Source organism: Zonotrichia albicollis, chromosome 4 (assembly GCF_047830755.1).
Source record: "Zonotrichia albicollis isolate bZonAlb1 chromosome 4, bZonAlb1.hap1, whole genome shotgun sequence".
In the NCBI taxonomy this organism is placed as follows: domain Eukaryota; kingdom Metazoa; phylum Chordata; class Aves; order Passeriformes; family Passerellidae; genus Zonotrichia; species Zonotrichia albicollis.
In genome coordinates, this window is record NC_133822.1 from 4,186,964 (window position 1) to 4,198,365 (window position 11,402).

Sequence of the window (11,402 nt, forward strand, 5' to 3'; positions counted from 1 at the left end):
GTCCTCTTGCATAAATTCTCATCATATTCTAATAATACACAATCAGAGTTACCATTTGCTTTCCCCTAAATTAAGGTCACACATTCTCCTTTTCTTCTCTCTTTATTTTCCATGTTACTTCTTGAGGTAATGAGGTGGAAGAAAAATAGCAAATCCGGTATTTTCCATGCCTGTATTTTTTCAGATAAATTTACCAAGGAGGAAAGCAATCTATAAAATGCTTCTTTCAGGGCAAGGGAGCACAGTTGATCTTGAGACAGCATAAAGCAGCAGGCATTATGTAGCAGTAAAAATAAAATTAAACACAAAAATTAACATCAATACTAACTTGAGGATTTTTATTTTTTAGTTAAAGGCGAGCAGTGTTAGGACAAGGGAATGGATTAAAGCTGAAGGAGAGTAGATTTGGATTGAATATTAGGCAGAAATTGTTGGCAATGAGGATAGGAGGACCCTGGCACAGGTTGCCCAGAGAAACTGTGGCTGCCTCACCCCTGGAATTTTCCAAGACCACATTGGATGGGGCTTGAAGCAGCCTGGGATAGTGGAAACTGCCCCTACCCATGCCAGGGGGTTGAAATTTGATGGTCTTTTGGATCCCTTACTTCCCAAATTATTCTGTGATTCCATGGAATTTTTAGATTAATGCCTCTGAATCAAGCCTGTGTGGTTCTCTGTGACAGAAGATAAGAACTTCTCCTCAGAAGTGCATCTTGGAGTGCTGTTAGAAGCTCTGCCACCCTAAAACACCAATGAATGCCAAATATTTAGCACTGCTGTTGCTAAAATGTGAGAAGTTACTCCCAATTCAAGCTTGTTTCCCTTCCAGCTGTAATATCTTGCTGTGCCTTTCTCTCCAAGGATGGAGGAGCTGTTTGTTACTTGTCATATTCACAAAGTACCTATGAAAACAAGGTCAGGGACTCGTCTCCCTAACGCAGGAGGGGTTTGGCCTGGCGTCACAGAGTCTGTATCCCAGCCAGGCCCACTCTTTTCCAAACCCTTCCCTGAACTCCTGCCAGCCCCTTGGCGTCTCCTCAGCGTGGGTATCAGAACTGGACATGAAGTTCTAGCCTAGAACTCAGCTTGATTTGTTGCATGAGCACAACAAGTCTGATGTCATCAGCCAAGCAAATCCAAAATGTGTATTTGCCCTGCACTGGCTGTCCCTACCAGGGTGATTCAGCCCTTTCCTGGGAGAAAATGTCCAGGTCATGGAGGAGTAGCCTGAACTCCTTCAGATCTGGGTGACGTTGATTTATTAGGACTAAAATCAGTTGTTGGGATTAAAATCAGTTTTTGGATTAAAATCAGTTTTCAGGATTAAAATCAGTTCCTGCCTTCAACTGCTGTCTCACTGTGGAGTGTTTACTATTTCCTCTGCCAATTCTTCAGTTATCCACAGACTTAACTCTCAAGTATTATTGTTATTACTACTACTATTATTATTATTATTATTACTATTATTAATATTACTATTAATATTACTATTATTATTACTATTATTACTATTATTATTATTATTAAGATTTTAGAAGCCCAGGGCACAGGGAATATTTCTGTGTCTGCTCTAGGGTGCCCTGACCCCCAGGGGAGCGCTGACTTTGACCCTCATCCATGGAGAAAGTTTCCCAGACTTCAAGATAGACTGGAATCCACAAAAGTGTGAAATATATTATGGAGAGTAGTATAGGTGTATCACTTGGTGAGAAATTGAGGTTTTGGGATTTTTAGTGTGTTGTGGATGGGAGCAAGATGGAGAGCACAGGGTGTCATCCTGGGTTTCTTCTTCATGCTTCTTCTTTCTTCTTCTCCATGGGTTTGGGTGGCATTTTGTAATTGGGCAGGAAAGTCCCCATTGCAGCTCTTTGGGATCAGTTATTGGGCTAAAAGGGAAATAATCCAGGTGTCAGCTCTTAATTGGATAGTTCAGTCTTAAAAGACCTTGTAACAGGAGATTGTTGGCCATTTTGTGCCTTCTAATGAAAAGCTGATGAACTCACAATAGTGAGACTGTTTTACTGCTAAGAAATAATAAATACCTGAGTTTGAACACAAATTATTGCCTCAAGTGCCTTCAATCCAAACCCAGAAAAAACAACAACTGGTACCCCCAGAGCAGATGGTTTATAAAATTTCCAGGGCCCAGTCCCATGTCTGTTTCTCCTTCATGTCACCCATTGCTCTCATGGGGAAGCCACCATCCTTTGCAAGAAAAATCAGTTACCAGCTCTGGAAAAGATGAGAGGACTTGGGTATCCCAGGTGAATATTCTTACGGACAGAATGAGTCATTTTTGTGTGGACTTCTAACATGTGGGTGAGTGAATCATCAGGTGTTGAACAGATTAATCTTTTTTAATAGGACATGCACAAGATAATGTTTTCTTACTGAGACAACTTGTAGCTGCCTAAAGACAGTATTGCAGAGGCAGGAATACAGTGATATTGTGTGCTTTGGAGCATGATACCTTAGGAGATGATCCATAAAACAGCCTACTGTTGCTTTTCATAGTTCTTGGTGTGCCTTAAGTGGCCTTTAAAGAGTTGTTAAGAGTAGAAGATTTTTGGGTGGGGGGAAATAATTAAAAGTTGACTGACAGTTGTGTAAGAAATTGAGTGAAGTTTGGCTTTCTGATGTGCTTGTGTTACAAAGCAGCTGTAGGTAGGTTGTGCTTGTCTTTTCCTGGTGATAGGATGGGAGGAAATGGCCTCAGGATGCAGCAGGATTTTAGTAAAAAATTCTTCACCAAAAGGGTCGTCAGGCCCTGTCACAGGCTGCCCATGGCAGTGCTGGAGTCCCTGTCTGTCCCTTGCTGTCCCTGGAGAGATTCAGAAGATGGGGCACCTGGGGACATGGTTTAATGATGGCCATGGCAGTGCTGGGTAAATGGTTAGACTCTGTGATCTTAGAGGGATTTTCCAACCTAAGTAATTCTGTTTAAATCTGCACACCTCATGATGTTGATCCAGCATGTATCAAGAGCATGTGGAAAAATAAAACGATGTCTTTGGTGAAAAGCTGTGCCCAAGGCCCATTTCAGTAGGAAAAAAAAAAAAAGGCTGAATTTCTTAGATTGTCTGAATGTTGGGGATTTTTTTTTCAGTCCACAGTCAAGTTCCACTATCCAGAATTATGCTTAGTGCTGGGTTTTAATGAGGTCTGAAAATGACAGAGCAAAACCGTCTTCCTGTTATGGCTGATTTAGGATAGGAAATGAAATATGACATTTAGCCATGGGTTGGCAGGGTTGAGGGCTTCAGTGAAAACTCACCACAAGTTTACGTGAAAAGCTGGTGGTTCTTTCCTAGAACTTCATTTAAAGCTTAGTTTTGTACCAGCACTGTGAGCTCAGGAAGTTTTCTTCAGGTTTCATTGGAAAGCATTTCTTAGTAGGTGTCCTTTAGAGAGTTTTGAAGGGATAAAAATTATTTTTATGGACAAAACAAAATTTTATGGACAAAACAAAATTTTCTGAACAGCACCACTTTCTACAGAAGTCAGGACTACAGGCTAGAAACACATATTTTGGTCACCAAAGTAAATTTGAAGAGAAATTCATTCATTGCAGACAAGGATGCAGATGCTTTTAGAGCCTGACCAAATCCTTGTACGTAAAAGCATCTTCATGCTCCCAGACTCCTGAATATGGATTTCGTATAGAGTAGAAGGGTTGAACACCAGAAGTGCAATAATAATAAAAAACCACAACACCACCCCCACTCTTCACACCCCCCCCTTCCCAGCTGTCTAGCTCAGTGAATTTCACACCACGGTTGCAAGGCCAGAATGATTATGAATTAGGGTTAGCACAAAATCTAGCTATTTGAAAATTTTTACAGCATTTTACTGTAATGTAAAGGCTAGAACTTCTCCAGAAATCAAATCTGAAAAAAGCACAAGGGCAGGGAGGTCTCACTTTGAAAACCCAATTCATTGTGACAGAAAATGAGATTTTTAACCTTGTCTTTCAATCAGAACAAATTGTGTCTTGTCCCCTTGCACTTTGCCATTTGAGTTCTCATCTGTTCTGCACTCCTTCAAGCCAAGATCCACATCCCCACGTGAAGCACATTAAAAATCTTGGGTATAATCACTGTTTTTTGACTACTGGTTAATTTTTGATCTTTTTTCTGAGTGTCCTTGGGCAAGCCTCCAGGCTGTCATGACCAAATTCACAGGAGGTGCAGGCTATGGTGAGGTTTTTTTGAAAGCATTACACTGTGAAGAAACTCTCTGAGGGAGTATCTTTATTGTGGTAAAAGTCATACAGCAGCTTTTCACTGTGATTGCAGCTTCAGCAGAGCTCACTGTAATTTAGTTAGCCCAAGGCTATAACATACTGCTTTTCAGGATTCTAGAATGGCCATTAATGGGAATTTGCTGAGAGTGAGGGTGTATGCCTGAAGGAAAGCGTGCATAAAAAATTAAAGCCTCCTGCTCATGATGTTGTTGGTGTGTGCTATTGTCCTTGATCTAACTTAGCTGGGTACTGCAGGTGAGAGCAGCACAGCAGTTCTCTAAATAAGTCACTTCAGCCTTGAAGTCTGCATTTGATAAGATTTTGTTGGCCTCACTAGTGTGCAGCTGGTTCTTACAAATGAGTTTTCATCTGTGTGCTCAGTGATTTACATCCCTGCATAGAGAGAAGTGTCTTTGCTTTATTGGATGGATGGCAGAGCATACATGGCTTTCAACTGTCCTGTGGTTTTCAAATATCCTTACACACAGGTGGTGTTTCATTATATCTTACAGTAATTGGTGATTGAGATAAAAGTCCAGTGCTCAGTGCATGACCCCTTGCTCTGGCCGGTGACACCTTTTTTAATATTGGCTTTTTTCTTTACATATGAAAAGAAGGCAGGTTTAGATGGAATATTAGGAAGAAATTCTTCCCTCACAGGTTTCCCAAAGAAGCTGTGGCTGCTCCATCCCTGGAAAAGCCCAAGGCCAGGTTGGACAGGGCTTGGAGCAGCCTGGGATAATGGAAGGTGTCCTTGACCATTGCAGGGAGTCTGAACTAGACATTCTTGAAAGTCCTTTCCAACTCAAGCCATTCTATGACTCTGTAATACTTAATAATACTTTTTTTTTCCAGACTGTTGCTATTCATGGCAATATCAAGAGGTAAAAATTCTTTTATTGCTGCAAGGAGTATTTATAGAAATAATCTCCATCCCAGCTCCCTGCTTGCTGCCATGTTTTGAAGGAGGTGTGAGAGCTGTGAATGCATCCTTCAGGGTTCCAGGCAAGCATTGATGCTTCAGTGTGCTGAGCCAGAACACCTCAGTGTTTGTTAGGATTTAGTAAAATCCCATAGAGATAAGTCAGAGTTCCCCAAGAAATCCCAGACAGAAAGGAAAACCAGTGTGCGTGCAGGAGAAATGGTGGTTGCCACTGTGGATTTAACAACCTGCCTTAATTCTCCTGAGGTGGCTTGGTGGCTCCTCTGCTTCCCACTCCTTTAGCACAGCTATTCCTGTGGGATTGTAGGACAGGAAAACTGCTGTGTTCCACAAGGCACTTCCACACAGGGCTCTGTTATCCCTCTCTAATTATGCTCAGTGTGGCAGCTACTGCTGTTAAGGACATGCTGCACTCATGGAAAAAAAAATTGCTAGAATTTAGCTTTTAATTTATTTGTCCTCCCATTTGGAGAGAACACTTAATGTGATTTTGTGTAATAAAGCCAACTATGTGTGCTGCCACAGAGGTGATTTTTCTAAATTTAAGGTTTCCTTTGAATTTATTCTTATCTCAAATAGATTGGATTACTATAGGCTGTGTCGGCGTGAGTCACTTGTAAGTGCCTGTTAATCCAATAAATCTGAGTGGTTTCTTATGGAAATACTATTTTCTGATTTCTGTTTATATGATGGTCCTGGTCTTGTTGAATCCACACTGACTTCAGTGGAAATATCTCTTTGGAAAAAAAATTGTACAATTCCCCATGCTAATGGAAATTGCAGTGAAGCAGTAAAATGAAAAATAGCCTCAAGTAATTAATAAATGGTTTAGAAATTCTTTGTGTCACCTTGATTAGGTATTTTTTAGCAATACTGCCTGAGACTAAAAAGAATCATCAGAGGGTGTTGTTGTGTTTGCTTTATGGGTTTTTCTCTCCAGTTAATAGTGCTGTTCAACTCTCCATGCTATATTTTTACATTACCCTGCAAGTTTTTTTCATCCCCTTGTTGCCACTGCCCTGCTCAGGGCTGTTGGTGTTTGCATCACTTTGGGCATTAATTTCCCACCCATAACATAGTCAACTACTGAAAACTAAACACTTAAGTAGAGAAAAGTAGCTGTTTTAAAATAACTTCAGCCTTTTTCTGTTTTACTTGTGCAGCAACTGGTATTCAGTGGCAGCAGAAGGCAAAAGCTTTGCTATGGTTTGGAATTTTTGCCTGAAATAGGGAAAAAAATCAGTATCAGATATGTTTTTCCAGCCAGAGATCAGTGTGCTTCTGTACCAGAGAGGGAGGGTCTGAACACTCCTAAAAGCTGGCTGGTAAAACCTGGTCCTCATTTGAGCTAGAAAGTGCAGAACATAACGTTTTATACTATGCATTGGGAATTTCTAGTGCTGAGGTGGGGAAAAAAAACTACATTTACTGGAAATAGTTTGACAAAATTCAGTGTTTGTAACGCGTGTAACAGCGCTGCTACTGTAAGGCACCACAATTTTCATAATCTTAAATTTGCTCATATGTACCAAGTTTCCAAATACCTTCCTCCTCTGAGTACGAGGGATGGGATGCTGAAAATCCCTGGATCTTTGACGTGTTAAGAGAGACTTGTGTGGATGTTCCCTGCCTGCTTGGTGACACATGGAATGTTTATTGAGCCTGTGCAGTAAAATGCTGCTGAGGCAGCTGGGTTTGTAGTGGAGGAGATGAGAAATTTTAATCCCTAACTGTGGCACTTTGCAGAGGAAGCTTAATACTGTGAGGTTGAGATTTTGGATCTCTCTTAGTGGTAGTTGTTAATTGGTATCAACTCCAGATCCTGATTAATTGGGATTTCAGCTAATTTTTGCCAGCTAAACATATGACCTGGTCTAGGGGAAGGTCCTGGTATAGTGTAAAGTGTCCCTCCCCATGGCAGGGGTAAGAAATAGAGGATCTTGGAGATCCCTTCCAACCCAATCCATTTATGATTCTGTGATCTCTCCAGAATATGCTTAGAAATACAGAGGTTTGAAGGTTTACAACGTCTAGAATAAAATCACAGGACAAAAGGGAAAACAAAGCTGTGAGTCACATTGATATATTAAAGATAAGTCATTGGAAAAGCAGATGCAAGGATACAATTTTAAATCAATGTAAAAGCATATTAGAAGCACAGAATGGTTTGGTTGGAAAAGACCTTAATGACCATCTTGATCCAGCCCCCTTTCCATGGGCAGGGACACCTTCCACTATCCCAGGTTGCTCCAAGCTCCATCCAGCCTGGCCTGGAACATTTCCAGGGCTGGGGCAGCCACAGCTGCTTTGGGGAACAATTAGATAGGGTTTATATGAAAATCAAAGGTACAGAACAATGGATAACCAGCATTGCTAAGGAACTGAAAAAACCCTCGTGAATACATTGGGAATTGGAGGAAGTCGAGGGAAAACGCAGCTCTTCTTAGCAGAGTGAAGATAATAAAGCAGAGATACCACACTGAATAAAACTGCTGAGTGTAACTATGTTTAATCATGGATCTTCTGAAGGAACCGAAATCCCTTTGGACTTGCTGTGGGAATAATTTTGGTAATTAACAGGTTTCTTTTGAAAACAGTGAATTGTGATTTTTCCCATCTGAGACCAGTGCAGACTCTGGCATTTTACTGGAGAAACAGGTGTGGGCAGTGTGTGTGGGCAGGCTGACTGAGAGGCTTGGATGCCAATTTTTTTAAAACACTGCTAGTTTATAAATAAGGAATTTTTAAGTGTTTAGGTTAAAGTATATTTGTTGAAGTGGATTGAGCAATTTAGGTAAGGCCAAATTGATGTGTCTGACCCAAACAGGCTGCATAGCAAAAAGAGCAATGTATGGAGGGATGTGGAGAGTAAAGTTGTGGTCTGAAAGTAACCTGCTGTTTCCTAGATAAAGCTGGTTTCTAAACCCAGTTTTTATTTCCTACAGAGGTTAAAATTTAGATTTATCTTCTATTAAAAGCACAGACCTGTTTCAGAAAAGGATTCTAAACCAAGAAAGGGAGGGCACAAATGTTTCCAGTACTGAGACATGGAATTTTTTTTTGAATTCCTGGCCAGCAATGTGGCAGAAATTGCCAAGACCTGGGTTTGAAAGTATTGTTCCCTTCTAAACACAGACAGTAACCATAAAACCTAAAGAAGATCATTTTTTTATGGTTTATGACCTTGTTGCACTCCCACAGAGTGGGAGATAAGGGCCCTTCACCACAGGTACTTGGGTACATGAATAAGGAAGGCTGAGTTCACCTTGTAGGTTTGCTGGTTTATATGGGATCATGGAGTTTTTGGGCTGGAAAAGACCTTTTAGGTCACTTAAATCTATTCATCAGCTTACCAGCACCACCATGTTCACCACCACATGATGTCCTCAATTGCTAAATTGCTATATCCTTTTTTTTTTTTTTTTTTAAACACTTACAGGATAGTGCCTCCACCACTGCCTTGGGCAGCCTGTTTGGTGCTTGACCACTCTTGCCATGAACAAATTCTTTCTAATATCTAATGTTAACCTCCCCTGGCACAGCTTGAAGCCATTTCCTAAAATGAAAGGTTCAGTTAACAGGACTTTTTTAACACAAACAACAACAACAAAATGACACAGTCCGTTCCACAGCCTTTGTGCAAACCTGGTGTTCCCTACATGCTGCATACTCAAATGGAATTTTTTATTTCCTTTTAAGAGCAGGAGATCCAATCTCTGTGCCATTTGATGGGTTAGGTTTGGTGCTGGCTGCTTATCAAACATTGAGAGCACTGCAGAGAGGGAAGTAGGGGAAGAAAAAAACCCCAAAAGTAGTAGCAGAAGATGTTTTGGCAGTTAAGTACTTCTCTTGTAGAAGAGTTGTTTCCAGGACAACAAGGTTGATGGAGTTACAGAGTGAGTGTGTGTTTTCTTTCCTCTTCAACTGGTTAATCAGTGAGGTAGGAAAACTTGCTTTGTAGGTGAGTTGGGTTACATGAGTTATTTTTAGCCTGCACTTGATTGTCCATGTGGCTCATTTCAGCTATTTAGGAGATAACTGACATGCAAGAAATCACATTTGTTTTGTGGGTTTTTTTAAGGTCGTACAATATTTTTAAAAATGACAATCTAGACTATTAACAGCTCTTTTTGGTGGTTTTTTAATGTGTTTGTTTCTCAGAGAAATAAAACAGCTTTGTTGCTTCAAGTTCCAAGCTCATCTCGCTGGTGGGATGTGAGTTTCTTTCACTGTTTGCACAGAATTTTCCCTCTGTTGGTATAATACATATTTTTTTTTTGTATATACTAATGATATACTGTCATGCAAATGAACTTGGAATAAATTAAAGTATTAATTTTCTCCCAGAGTATATTCAGCTGTAGGATTCCATTGTGAGATCTATTTTCAACTGGAGTTTGGAACTTGGAATAAGGCAGCACTGAATTAAATGTAGTTGCCAATTTTAAAGGGGCACAGCTCGCATAAAATCACACCCATCTCCAAAATATGTTGATCTATTTAAAATCTGGAGGAGTATGATGAAATCTGTACTTGTGTGGTTTTCCTTTGTATATTTGATTGTACTCTGAGTTCAGTTTTTTTGATTTTTTTTTTCCTGCACAACAACATTTTAAGAAAGAAACGCCTTTTTTAAAAAAAACCACAAATATTGGCTGTGCATTTTAGAGGCAGAAATAACAAAAATAGTGTCCAGGTCATTAGTGACAAACACATTCCATAAAGCTCTATTGTTCTGCTAAATTAAATAGCTTCAAGTTTAACTGTGCCCCTTATAAATGAGTTGAGATGATTTCATACCCCCTAATGATACATGTATTTATTTCATATTGAGATTTTAGAATTTAGGATTAAGAAAACACTTATTGTGCATAGTTTTCTGATGAATCAATGAGATGCTCAGCTTCTTTCTGCATGTGTTGGGGTCCTTCTGGGGCTGAAGGTTGGATGCCATTTGCTAAGACCTGGTGGTCACTTGAGAAAAATTAAGTTTTATTCTCCAAATCCATGATCCTTTGTTGTTTTGGGAGAATAACATGGCATAAAAGTGGCCATGCTCAGGTGATCCTGGTGATCACTGAATTATTTCTTTATCCTGGGGCTTTCTAACTTCTTGGAAAAGGAAGGGAAGCAGTTTGACAAATCTATGCTGGCATTTACTTGTTGCTTTGTTATCCCTTCCTGGCAGCCAGTCAGGATTCTTCCTGATTGGTGTCGTCCTCTTTCCATCTCTTTTTTTTTTTCTTTTTTTTTTTAATACTTTTTTTTTCCCCTTGCAAATTACCATTTTCAGCAGAACAAGAACTGCACTGACCTTGAGCAATGAGATGTTCTGGGCTTCATTTTCCACTCTGTCCCCCGTTATTTAGTTATTCCATTATCTGGAGCAATCCAGTTCTTCTTCATGGAGGTTTGAGTAGTTCTTCCAGGTCGCTGCTTAGCCTAGTAAGGGAATGAGGAATTCTTTTTTGCTCCTTCTGGAAGTTTGCTAATTATGTGGTTAAACAGAGAATGTAGCATCAGAGCATTCTTTTTCAGGACAATACTCTCATAGCTCTACTTAGATTTTTCTGGTTTTTTTTCTGGTTGCTTGCTCTTCGTTTGCTTCAATTCCCAGTAAGGTATGGATATAATTTTTCTATTTCCATAGCTTTCTATAGATTTTCTATTTCTGTAGATTTGAATCCAAAGCACAGAACAGGACATAAGGAACAACCCTTCCAATATTCAACTCCCACTGAAGTGTCTTAGGGTCCCTGGAACACAGGGGTACCAGTATGACCCCAAATTAAGAGCAAGTCATCACCTCTCTGAATTAGGTGCTGGAGGCCAGCAAGGAACACTCATAGATCTAAGAGGACACCACAAAGATATCTTTGAGCAATAAAATCCTTTTTAAAAAATGTTTATTCACTTTATCTGTGGCTACCAGGAATTTCTTTGGTCAACTCTGCAGTAGGTTTTGGAATTTATTTCTAGTTTGTCAGTGTTATGCTCAAATCACCAAGCAGTCTCCAAGGTTCATCTTGATAGAGCAGTTTCAGGAATACTCTGGCAATCAAAATCAGAGAAACAGTCAAGAAGGATGGAAATATTTTCCAGTGCTGATTAAAAGCAAGCAGTAAGCTTGAAGCATTACTTAACAGTGTAATGAAAAACGTCAGTTCAAGCAAATACTTTTTTTTAACAGAATTTGTTTTCTTTGTTGTGTTGCAG

At 39.9% G+C, this 11,402-nt stretch overlaps 1 long non-coding RNA gene across 3 annotated transcripts in view; it reads left to right on the plus strand.

The window, feature by feature from the left end:
• LOC102062255 (uncharacterized) overlaps window positions 1–11,402 on the plus strand; it is a 97,304-nt gene that overhangs the window by 48,549 nt on the left and 37,353 nt on the right. The window lies entirely within an intron of this gene.